This window comes from Euprymna scolopes, chromosome 43, assembly GCF_053919585.1.
Source record: "Euprymna scolopes isolate OS-2025 chromosome 43, ASM5391958v1, whole genome shotgun sequence".
Classification (NCBI taxonomy): domain Eukaryota; kingdom Metazoa; phylum Mollusca; class Cephalopoda; order Sepiida; family Sepiolidae; genus Euprymna; species Euprymna scolopes.
The window spans coordinates 16,108,654-16,121,975 of record NC_136524.1 but is presented as its reverse complement, the minus strand read 5'-3'; the positions used below and the strand labels follow the sequence as shown (position 1 = coordinate 16,121,975).

Here is a 13,322-nt window from a genome sequence, read left to right as displayed (position 1 = left end):
CGTCCGTGGGTTCATCTGTTTACTAAGCGGTTGTCATGACAACGAGTTAAGACTAGTGAGTTATCTCACCTTAGACTGGCACTTTTTCCTTATCTTGCCTCTCGTCAATTGTCAAAAATGTCATAACAATGTTGAACCTGAAAACAAAGTGGTTGACAACTTAGAACGATCAGCCGTAACTTAAAAATATGCATTAAAAGACGTAACTCACAATTGCGTTTGTTTTTGTATAAAATTATATTTTACAATATATTTACAATTTAACCAGTTCGTCTTTTCTTTTCTTTTGGTGGTTTTGAAGTTCACCGCGATGGTAACAGTGTTCTCACAGTGTTCTGAGGAGGGAAATGATATTTCAACGATCCGGTCTTCAGCAACACATGCTGTCCCTTGTTTCTCCTCTCTCTGCTAGCTCTCTGCTTCTTCTCGTTAGATTCCAAACATCACCGTTTTTATTGGCATTTTTGTCGCTTTGTTTTTTTCCTATCCACGCGATCTGTCAATCAGCTGATCGATAATAGAACATGCGTTCTTTAGTCACATTTTGACAATTTCTTTGCCGGTTCCTGACCTCGGACGATCGTCCGATTTATCTTCAGCTGACCGACACGTGGATTTACCACTCATGCCAATATCTGTACTTCCAGAGCTTACGAGGAATGTCACATTTCTTTGTTTTGTAAACAAAAAAATCGTCGTCCGATTTCTCTGTTTATGACGTAAGCACTTTCTCTTTTCAACTGGTGGACAATCGATTATTCGATGCCCACTCTTTTAAATCTTTTATTAAAGAAGTTTTTTTCTTTTCAGTTATGTATCAGATGGTTCCAGCCATCCATTACATAACAGTTAGGCGAGGAGTTAGTTTGCTTCCAATATAATACCTGGTGCTACCAGATCAGGCTGCCCTGTGGCTTCCTGAGACGAAATGCACCTACATTGACGTTTTTTTGTTTTCTGATCTTTTTTGTAAAACTTAATTATGTTCTGCAAAACCAAAATCAAAAACAACAGCCTATTCCCCCCCCCCTTTTTATTTTATTTTTTCCTACCTTACTCCCGGTACTGGATATGACCTTAAACTACATCCGATGGTGAGGTTTGGCTTACGGGCTTGGGGAGTGTGGAGCCACCTCTTAATTGCCATTGCTCCCAGGTCCACCCTGACCCGGAGTGGTAGTACCTGTTAGGGTCCCAACTATGGGTTAAATAGAAACAGATTTTAAAAAGGAAAAGAAACAACAAAAAAAGAAAGAAAAAGAAAACAAATATATTCTATTAAATTATCTATTTATTTATTTTTTTGCCCTGTCGGTAGGGCATGAGAACAAACCGACTGCCCCCCTGCAGAGGGTAAAAATCCCTCAATGGGGCAACCAGTTAGCCGTGGGTTGCTACCCGTAAAGTCTTAGGACATGATCCTGGTGATTGAGCGAACCTAAACCAGGATACATAGAAGTTTAGGCACCGCAACACATTACTTTGGCCCTTACTTCGATTAGACGGGCAGTCGGAGAGGCCCGATCCGACCAATCGGCCAGTCACGCCAAGCCCCACCATATATTGCCCATTCCAAAAACTCACTACTAATACAACACATCCCCCCTCTCCCACAAATAACCCTACTCCCTAATATATGATGGAAAGCGGTGGCTGAGGGTCAATCGATTAGGTGTGAATATCGATGACGAGGCTGTAAACCCCTCAGGATTGCTACAGATCCCATAGCAATATCAAGAGAGAACAGATAATCATTATGATACCACCAAAGTCGGTTATATCATCATTGTATCCCTGTAGAGGCTGGGCGAATGGGTTTCCCCCCAGGCTCTTCCCAAATAGGACTCCGAGGTGGGTGGGGAACAAAGATGACGAAAAAAGAAAACAAAATATATGGCTTATTCCTCCCAAAAATCACCCAACCACCCAAAGAGAACCCACTCTGATGTCTCTGACATCAGTAGCTCTGACGAAGAGACGATAAAACCAAGGAACTCAACATTCGTAGTAATAGAATCAATGGAGGAAACTCCTTTGAGCAAACTATCACCTTTTAAAATTGAAAAAAATCTTAAAACTCTAAAACCAAAGTCTATTAAAAAACAATTTAACGGCAGCCTACTAATAGAAACCCATAACAAAGAACAAACTAAAGAAATATTGAAACTAAAATTATTTGAAAACATCAAAGTCAAATGCTACAGACATCCAACCCTAAATACCTGCAAAGGAGTAGTGAAAAGCCACGAACTTGCGCTTTGTCCCTTGGAGGAAATCAGGACAAACTTACAGAAACAGAATGTGTTAGATGTTCGCAGAGTTCAAATTAAAAAAAACAGTGAGAAAATCGATACCAATACATATATACTAACTTTCGATTCCCTCACCATACCCAAAGAAGTGAAAGTCGGATATATGAAAATAAATGTAGAAATTTATATTCCAAACCCCCTCCAATGTTTCAAGTCCCAGAAGTTTGGACACCATCAAGATTGGTGCACACGATTACCAGTGTGTGGAAGATGTGGAGAAAGTGGCCCACACATTGACTGCAGAAAAGATTTCAAGTGTGCCAACTGCCTGGGAAACCATGGCGCTGGCTCTAGATATTGCGAAATATGGAAAAGAGAAAAAGAAGTGACCAAACTAAAACATATAAAGAATATATCCTACCCAGAGGCCAGGAAAATCATCGAAACTAAAACATATGCAGATGCAACAAAAAAAACTAATCCAATCAACAATCAAAATGGTCATATACATGTAACGGATACAACTGACAAGAAAATTGATGTCCTAAGCAAACTAATAAAGGAAATGAAAGAACTATTAGAAGAAATGAGGAAAATGAATAGTGCAATGTCTGCAACCAATCCAATTAAGTAAAGACACTACTGAACCACAAAAAGAAACAAAACCACAAACCATTTCTACAAAAACAACCGAACAACCATCAAACACATCACAAGCCAGAAAAGAATCAAAAATCCCCCCAGACAAAAAAAAAAAAACAAACAAAAACAGGAAAAGAAAGATCCCGATCTATATCTCGAACAGGGACCAACAGAAAATAGATTTGAGGGATTGGAGACGATGGAAGTTGAACACAATTCCAAATGATGAACAAAATATTACAATGGAATATCAGAGGGATAAAAGCAAACCAAAATGAACTCACATTATTAATAACAAATATGAGCCCAGCACTTGTCTGTCTACAGGAGACCTTTCTGAAAGAAAATAATACCATCAACATAAAACACTACACATCTTACAACTACATAAATAAAGATACGGACAGAGCTTCTGGAGGCACATCAATACTTGTGAAGAATGAAGTCCCTCAAAGACAAATAAATATAAACACAAACTTGCAAGCAATTGCAGTTTCAGTGACTCTACATAGAACTATAACACTTTGCTCAATATACATCCCTCCAAAAGATACAATCAACGAAACTGAGATAACTCAATTAATAAAACAACTTCCTAAACCCTTTTTTCTACTTGGAGATCTCAACAGTCACAATGTAATATGGGGAAGTAAAGAAACAAATAAAAAAGGAAAAGAAATAGAAAACATAATAAATAAAAATAATCTATGCCTCCTTAATAATCAAAACTACACCTATATGTACCCAGCAACAGGTATTTTCACCGCCATTGACCTTACCTTATGTGATCCTTCCATATATATGGACTATGACTGGAAAGTACACAATGACACCTGTGGGAGTGATCATTTCCCAATCATCCTGGAAAGTCTAAGTACTAGCACTGAACAAAAAACACCGAAATGGAACCTACATAAAGCGGATTGGGAAGACTTCCAGGAACAGTGCAAAAACCGATTAATTATCGAAAAGAATGATGAAGATGACCATTTGAACTACTTCATTAAAACACTCACAAACATAGCAAATAATACCATACCGAAAACAACCAAAACCAACAATCACAACAAACCTTGGTTCACAAAAGAATGCAGAAAAGCCATCAGAGCTCGACGAGCTGCCTTGAGAAAATTCGAAAAGTATCCAACAAGCGAAAATCTGGATTTCTTCAAAAACAACAGAGCAAAAGCCAGACGAATCATAAAGGAATCCAAAAGAACAACTTGGAGAAATTATATATCCAAAATTAATGTGAATACCAAGGCGAAAACAGTTTGGAACATGATGAGGAAAATAGAAGGAAAGTGTAGTAGTACACCAATATCCCACATCTCTAAAGGCAACAAAATATACACCGATCAAAAAGACATTTCCAATAACCTGGCAGATAATTTATCAAAAATTTCATCATGTGACAGACAAACAGAGAAATTCAAAAAGATTAGAGAAAAGGAAGAGAAAAAGAAAATTCTATTTAAATCACAAAATACTGAAAAATACAACCAACCTCTTACCTTGCCTGAATTAAAAGAATCGCTAACCAAATCCCATGACACAGCTACAGGGCCCGATGAAATTCCATATGAAATCCTCAAAAAACTTCCAGAAACCTCAATGAAATACCTACTTGAAATTTTCAATATTATATGGTCCAGTGGAAACGTACCCGAGACCTGGAAAGAGGCCACAATAATACCAATCCCCAAATCTGAAAACTCAAACATCCAATCCCAATCAAGTAACGTCTCAGATCCATTGAATTTCAGGCCAATAGCTCTAACAAGCTGCATTTGTAAGACCATGGAAAGGATTATAAACAAAAGACTAATCTGGTTCCTGGAAACAGAGAATCTTATTACAGAATTTCAAACAGGATTCAGGAAAAACCGAAGTTCAATAGACCACATAGTCAGACTTGAAACCTTCATCAGAGAAGCCTTTGTAAGGAAGGAACATTTAACAGCAGTGTTTTTTGACATGGAAAAAGCCTACGATACTGTGTGGAAGTACGGTGTTACAAGGGATCTGAAGGCGCTTGGACTAAAAGGTAGAATGCCAATTTTTATTGAAAATTTTTTAAAAAATAGACGGTTCAGAATAAAGGTTGGCACAGCTCTCTCGGACTTGAAAGAACAAGAGAATGGAGTACCTCAAGGGAGTATACTGTCAGTGACCCTGTTCAGTATCCGAATTAACAACATTGTAAAAAACCTTAACCCTGGGGTAGATTGCTCCCTATATGTGGATGACTTCCTAATATGCTGTAGATCTAGATATATATCTATAATAGAAAGGAAGCTTCAATTGTGCTTAAACAAAGTAATGAGATGGACGGAAGAGAATGGATTTAGATTCTCCAAAAGAAAAACGAAATGCATGCATTTCTGCAAACTAAAGAACATGCATAATGATCCTGTCCTAACCATGGAAGGAATGCCCATACCAGTTACTGACCAGTACAAATTCTTAGGGATTTTATTTGACAAAAAGTTAACATTCATCCCACACATAAACTATCTGAAAAAAAATGTAACAAAGCTGTAAATCTTTTGAGAGTGGTAGCACATACCGATTGGGGTGCAGACAGGGAAACACTCCTTAAACTTTATAGAGCACTAGTCCGCTCAAAGCTAGACTACGGTTGTTTCATATATGGATCAACCCGAACATCATATATAAAAAGCCTAGACCCTATTCACCATACTGGCCTAAGATTGGCCCTAGGAGCATACAGAACTTCCCCCGTGAACAGTCTATACACGGAAGCACACGAACCCCCACTAGATCTAAGGCGAGAAAAGTTAGCCCTTCAATATTTACTGAAACTGAAGTCTTGCCCAAACAACCCTGCATACCAATGTACCTTCCATCCTAAATATGAAGAACTCTTTAACATGAGAAGAAAAACTATCAAAACGTTCGGGCTCCGAATGAAATTAAAGAATCGAAAATTCCAATCTCCAGCATTCACAACTTCATACTGCCTAAAACACCCCCATGGACCATGAAACAAGTTGAAATAAAACTCAACCTAAACAAAAAGTCCAAATCTACCACAAACCCTATTGAATACCACGACGAACTTCAACGTTTAAAATTACAATATTCAGACTACACCTTTATCTACACAGACGGGTCTAAAAGCAACAATCACACTGGATGTGCAGCAACGTACCATAAAACCACAATGAAGAGACATCTTCAAAATGAAGCATCTATATTCACTGCAGAGACTATAGCTATCGATCTAGCTCAACATAATTTCAGAGGAAACCACCAAAAACTTCATCATTCTCACAGATTCTCTATCAGTCCTATTATCTATACAAAATCAAAAACAAGAAAATCCACTAACAACAAAATTAATAGAAAAAATCAATATCCTTTCAACTACTAAAAACATTATTCTTGTCTGGATCCCCAGCCATGTGGGGATCAAAGGCAATGACAGAGCAGATACAGCTGCAAAAAGATCTTCTCACCTTCCAACTGACAATTTTAAGATTCCACATACTGATCTTAGACCCCAGATAAAAGCATACATACAGGAAAAATGGCAACTGCGGTGGAGTCAGCAAGAGGGCAACAAATTATACTCAATCAAACCTGAACTTAAGGAACGATGTCCGGACATCAAGAGATCACGCCAAGAAGATGTGATACTGACTCGGCTGCGCATAGGGCACACCAACTTTACTCATTCTTATATACTAAATGGAGAATCGGCGCCAGAGTGCATCCCATGCCAGGAGACACTCACAGTAAAACATCTCCTAGTTGGGTGTGATGACCTTGCCCCAACTAGAAAATTATATTATACAGAAAGCAATATGGAAGACCTTTTTGAAAAGGTCAACTCAGCAAATATTCTAGCATACCTAAGGAAAGTAAATTTATATAAGAAAATTTAAGGAAATTTAAAGTTACCCAAATATACACATCCATGTATAAATACAACATTTAATTTCTTAGTTCAATTTTATAAAAAAAGGGAGGAAAGGCTGAAAAAGTCATTCCCCCCCTCCCAATAAAAAAAGTTTAAAAAAAAAAAAAAAAAAAGGACTCCGGCATTAAATGACCACATAGGTTGATATGCCGTAAAACCAATCAATCAATCAATCAACCAACCAATATAATACACTCATCTTTGGATTTGTTGCCAGTCCTTTCATTTTAAATTATGTGCTTAAACATCACTTGAGCAAGTATGAAGAGAATACCTGTATAAAGATGCTTAGCAGTCATTTCTATGTGGACAACTTAGTTAAAACCCATAATAGCCCTGATGAATTGTTGTCCCTTTACCAGGAAGCTAGCAAAATAATGTTAGAAGGTAATTTTCTACTACGGTCTTGCAACTCTAATAATGAGCTGTTGAGATCTCAAATGGAAAAGGATGGGAGTTTGGTAGTTCACAATTCCCGTTTTGAGAAGGTACTAGGGTATTTATATGATCCTAACGCCGATAAGATTAGCGTTTCCTACAGTGCCCTCCGTACTGGTGCAAGTACTAAGCGAGAGATACTTTCGCAAAATTCTAGTGTTTTTGATCCTTTGTCGCTTTGTCTCCCAATTACAATTAAGGGGAGAATGCTCTTACGAGAGCTGTGGAAATTGAAGTTGGGCTGGGATGCCCAGATTCCGGCTGAATATCTGTCTGCATGGAATATTTTATTTGAGGACCTTATGCAACTGAATTCTCTGGAATTTCCTAGATACGTGGTGGATAGTTCGGCTCTGGCTCAACTGGTGGTGTTTTGTGATGCCTCTCAGAAGACCTATGGGTTTGCGGCTTATATGGTGCAGGGGTCCTCTCAGAATTTGATATTTGCCAAGTCAAAGGTGGCTCCTTTAGCAAGTAGAACTTTGCCAACCTTGGAGTTGTTGTTGGTTTATTTGGCTCTAAAGAGTCTTATCCGGGTATGGTGTTCTCAGACATCTCTATAGCGGTTGATGCACAGATTGTTTTGTCTTGGGTGTTGTCTGATATCCTCAAGACTAAAACCAGTTTGTAAAAAACAGGTTAAAAGATATTAAGCAGAATGTGGGTATGATAAGAGAAAAATATTTTGTGGACATTAGATTTAGATACGTGCCCACGTCGGATAACCCTGCTGATTTGATCACAAGAGGTATTGCTCTGAAGAAATTTAAGACCCAGCTCGGATTCTGGCTTTATGGACTTGCCTGGTTAGCAGATGACTGTGTTAATTGACCCATTAGTGAGCTGAATTGTTTGAGTGCTGACAACCGCATGGTTGTTCTGTCTAATGCCATTCAAAAGGTGGGGCCAGCCCCTGAAGAAGGAGGCTTAATCAGTTTGGAGAGATATTCTTCGTTCGCTAAACTAATGAGGGTGACTACTTATTTGTTTAGATTTGTAAATCGGTTGAAGAAGCGTGATAGGGACCCTGCACTGTGTGCTAAGTTATATTTGTTCAAGTATGTGCAGTCGCAGTTTTTCTCTGAGAAAAAGCAGTTTTTGTTGAATCCGCAAGGCAAACAGGTGTCTCATTTAGTTGCAGATCTAAACTTGTTTATAGATGCTGAGGGTTTGATTAGAACCCGAGGAAGGATGGGTAAAACCAAGTTTTTTTATGATTATGAGGTTTTGTACCCTATACTGCTGCCGAGAAATTCACACCTTACATACCTTGTAATCTTAAACAGTTATTCAGACTGTAAACATCTGGGTATTGCTTCCACTCTTAACAGATTTCGTTTGTCTGGTTTCTGGGTGCCCAGGGCAAAGCAAGCAGTTAAAACTGCAATTTCCTCATGTAGTTTGTGTAGGAAATAGAACTCTACTTCCTTTAGATACCCTAAGGTGACAAATTTGCGTAAACATAGGGTTAATTTGGTTCGACCTTTCCTACATACAGGAGTGGATTTTACGGGTCATTTATGGATACGGACCGAAAGATAAGAAGGTCTATCTCTTGTTGTTTACATGTTTAAGTATTCGAGCTGTCCACCTGGAATTCATCGATGATATGAGTATGCATTCGTTTGTGTCAGCTATGATTAGGTTTGTCAACATTTATAGTATTCCTACGCATTTGTATTCGGACAATGCTAGGTCCTTTGTGGTGAGTAGTAGTCTGTTTGAGAGGATGTATACCTCCGATGAGTTCTCCGATCGATTAGGAAAGTACCCATGTATTTTCCCTGGTTTGGCAGTGTCTGGGAGAGATTGATCAAGACTCTTAAACTGTGCCTATACAAGTCTATAGGTCGGGGTAGAGTCGATTACTTCGATTTGTTAACTGAGATGTCTGATATACAAAATGCTGTAAATTCTAGACCTCTCACATATAGATGTTCAGGTGATTCTGGTTTGGAAGTCATTACCCCCAATAGTTTCATTCGCCCAAATTATAATGGTGAGGTCTTCCTTAGAATAGACAAAGATGTGTTCATGGGTGAACCCCCTGCAAGAACGAGCCTTGTGGAGGCATTGGATTTGCGGGACCTACTATTGAAGGATTTCCACAGAGTCTGGCACCAAGAATACCTACTCAGTTTGTGAGAACAGAGTAAGGACTTGTACCAGAATAGCTTTCATAATATTATCCAGGTTCATGACGTTGTTCTGGTGAAGAATTGTGCTAAATCTCGGCCTTATTGGTACTTGGGTAGGGTATTGGAACTCGTGGGAGGAGATGATGAAAGTGTAAGATCTGTTAAATTGAGGAGATCGGATGGTGGAATTCATAGCCATTTGCTAAAGCACCTGTACCCTCTAGAGTTATGCTTGACTCATTCTCACCAGGCGGCTAATCCTCCTAATGAGAACGCTAATGAAGCAGTTACCCCTGTTGATCAACCTACGGACCAAGGTGTTGGATGTGATGTGGGATCAAGTGGAAGACCTCAAAGACGCAGAAGGAGGAGGTCTGATAATGAAAATGATTTTTTGTGGTATTAGACCGATATAGTCGTTGTTGTTGTTTTGATTTTTTTTTTTTTATCTGAACATGTCTCGACTATACATCGCGTGGCATTGGGAAAAATTTTGTATTGTAAATTTTACATGTGCCCTCCAACTGTAGGTTGACTGCCATTTTCTGTTGGGGAAGAATGTTGGAATTTTTTCTATTTTTACACCAACAATTGTATCCCCCCCCCCCCGTGTATATATTTATATTTTTTATGCTGGTTCATGATTTATATTTATATTTATTGTTTTAATGGATTTGGTTTTGTATCCTTTTTTTGTATGAAACTACCACAATTTTTTAATAAAACACGGCTAGCTCAGTTGTGCTGAGGTCACGAGGTCCAGGAGAAGAGGGCTTGCTTTTTGAATTCTGCAGCTAGGCAAGAGGACAAGCATCCCATCAGCTGAGCGTGAATCCTAAAGCCTTTCCCTCCAAGGAGAAGAACTGTACAACACAGTAGATGCGACGAGGCGGTTCTCCTTTCAACTTCTATTAGGCACTGCTACGGAGAGAGTTTCTTCAGGGAAAGAAACTTAAATTCGAAGAATATCACCTAAAGTGATACAAGCTTCACAGACCCTTTCCAAGACTTGGAGCAAGTAGCAAGCCTTTAAACTGACAAGTTTAAAAGGTGCCATTGCAAGAACTTTGTACATTATTTTTTGTGAGTACGTTTCTTTATTTAAGGTTTTATTTTCGGAAGTACTTTTTACTTTGTAATGTTTCTGTGGTAGTCGTGTTAACAAACGACCCTTCCTTTAAAACATTGCTTTATATAGAAGAACCAGCATTTTTTGTTTTGTATCTCTGTAATATAGCGAGTGTGTTTTGTCTACGTTATTTTGACGTTTTTTATTAATGCCGGCAAAGGGAAACAATTTGCAACTTTTTCTGTAAATAAAACCTATTTTTCATTTCAAACAAGACCTGTGTTAACTTCTTTACCCCTCATTTCTTTCTTAATGTTATCTTTTTATTTTTTGCTGGCTTTATTCACGCGTCAAATTTATCTGGAAACAAATAATTTTCGACATGAGTGTTATTTTCAAAACGTTTTAGGTGATGTCACCTTTGACTTTCAGGTGTATCTTTTTTTTTTTATAAAGGAGTCACCACTCAAGGATAAGGGTTAATGAGTGTACTTGTTGTTTTTGAAAACAGTGACACTCTCTACTCTCAACCAGCAAACAGTAAAATTAAGAAAAAGTTTTAAGACTCCAATATCGAAATAAAAAAATCAAAACAAACTTTTTTTTTCTTTCTGTCTTCTGTTGTTGTTTCAACAACAACAGAAGACAGAAAGAAAAACAATGTTTTGATTTTGTTTATTTCAATATTGGAGTCTTAAAACGTTTTCTTAACTTTACTGTTTGTTGGTTGAGAGTAGAAAAGCAGAGGTAAAATAACAGATTGGGAAACTGGTGTGGAATATTCTTCTCTCGATAAGGTTAGATGGGTCTCTCTTAAGCTGTTGTAGGCAACCCATCTAATGATGGTATCACAACAAAAACACCCTTGATAGCCCTAGCAAAGTATCCAGATACTGACAAGCTTATGAACTACTGCAAATTGCACTAGGGTTCCAAATGCACAGAGAACTAGTCAATTGGTTCAGCCCCTACCATTCTCAATCATAACAGAACAGCTCTAAACCTTTCGGGGTGGACTATCCTAATGATGAAGGAATGAAATCAAAACTCGTATCATGTAGAAACCGTGCTTTTATCAGCATGTTCAACATAAGAACACTAAATCCAGTTTCGTGAAAATAAAGTATCAGAACATCGATATCATTACCATTCAACCACATCGTTTCTTCCATCCTGACACTGACATTGAGTACCACAAGATAGAAGACTATCATCTAGTCAACGCCTCTGGAGAAAATTCGGCCAACTCATCTGTAGGGGGTGTGGGCATTCTGCTTTCATTGGAAGCTATAGAGAATTTATCGAGTGTAGAAAAGATATCATCAAGAGTTGTTAGTGTTGACTTCAAGGGTAATTTTAAAACAAGTCATATCTTGCTATAATCCCCACAACGAAAGTAGTGATGTGGAAATCAATCAGTTTTACAATATTCTATGTTCTACTTTGGAGAATGTTCTAGCTCATAACTTTCTCTTAGTACCAGGGGTCTTCAACACTAAGCTTGGAATAGATGATGTTAAATACACCTTCCATGCAGAAACCAACTATAATGGCAAGCATCTCGTTGACTTAATGGAGGAATTTAATCTCTATGAAACTAACTCTAAGTTTATGAAGAGCAGCAATAAGCTGTGGACCTTTGAATATCCAAATCACAGCAGAACTAGACTTCATATTAGTCCATAAGAAGTGGCAGAAGAGTATCAAGGACTGTCGAGCATACTCATCTTTCTCTTCTGTGGGATATGACCATCGAATTGTCTCTGCCACAGTTAAACTGAGTTTTAGAGTTTTGAAAAAACCAACTGTGGGTCCCATGAAAGCGATTGACTGGAAAGCAGTTTACACCGACAGAAATCTATCATCTCAATATGCAGTAAATGTGTTTAACAGACTCCAAGAACTCTCTCATTATGACTCAAAGAACTCTCAGTTAGATTCAAGGAACATAGACAATCTATGGAAACTTGATTAAAGCTAACAAGGAGGTGACTGTCTACACTCCCCCAAAAAATAAAAATCATGAAGAAGTCAAACTTTCACGGGCATACAGTTCTAAGGAAGAATCTATGTTTAAGTTTGGGCACAAATAAAGAGTAAGGGAAATTATTGATAATGATTTCAGCTAGATGAGTGTTTCTCATGAAAGTCAGTCCAGCAGGGACCATAGATTGGGGCTCAGATGAGCACTTGCCATGAAAATAATGATAAAGCAGAGACAGGCTTGCAACGTCTCTTCTGTGGGAAAAAGGTTTCAGGGAAGAGAAAAGGGCATCCCCCACTAAGGTTACAAAGTCTATTTTAAACTCTGTCAAGGCAGGATAAGATGCTTCTAGCAGATGTGGCAACAATACTCCATCATTGAACATACTTGGCTATCATAATTCAGAATTTGCATGGAATTTTGAACAAACCTTTATTTAGTCTATGGGAGCAAGTATGCTCTCGTTCTGTCAAGCATGACTGGGTAAAAGTCCTAAATAATTCGCAATTGTAATTTTGAGTGTTGCACCTTGAACCTTCAACCTCCAGAAGAGCGTAACTTTTACAAATGAATTTCACCAAGTACACTTCCGCTGCATCATTGGTTCTTGCAATGGTTAGAGTACTTGGTCAAATTTAGTTGTAAAAGTTACCTTTTTGGAATTGAAATTTCAATCTTCAATGCAAGCAACCCAAAAATACAATTGCAAATTATTTAGGACTTCTACCCAGTCATGGCTGACAGAACAAGGGTATGCTACCCTCGTGATTTAAATAATGAGTTTCATTCAAAATTCTATGTAGATTCCCGAGTCCAACAAGAATCACCTGACAGAAATGTTGTGCAAGTAACG

The 13,322-nt window shown here is 38.1% G+C and overlaps 2 protein-coding genes across 3 annotated transcripts in view; one reads left to right on the top strand and one right to left on the bottom strand.

The window, feature by feature from the left end:
• Positions 1-13,322, top strand: part of LOC145268211 (uncharacterized) — a 227,321-nt gene that overhangs the window by 107,152 nt on the left and 106,847 nt on the right. The window lies entirely within an intron of this gene.
• LOC145268208 (C-Jun-amino-terminal kinase-interacting protein 4-like) overlaps positions 1-13,322 on the bottom strand; it is a 405,923-nt gene that overhangs the window by 392,303 nt on the left and 298 nt on the right. The window lies entirely within an intron of this gene.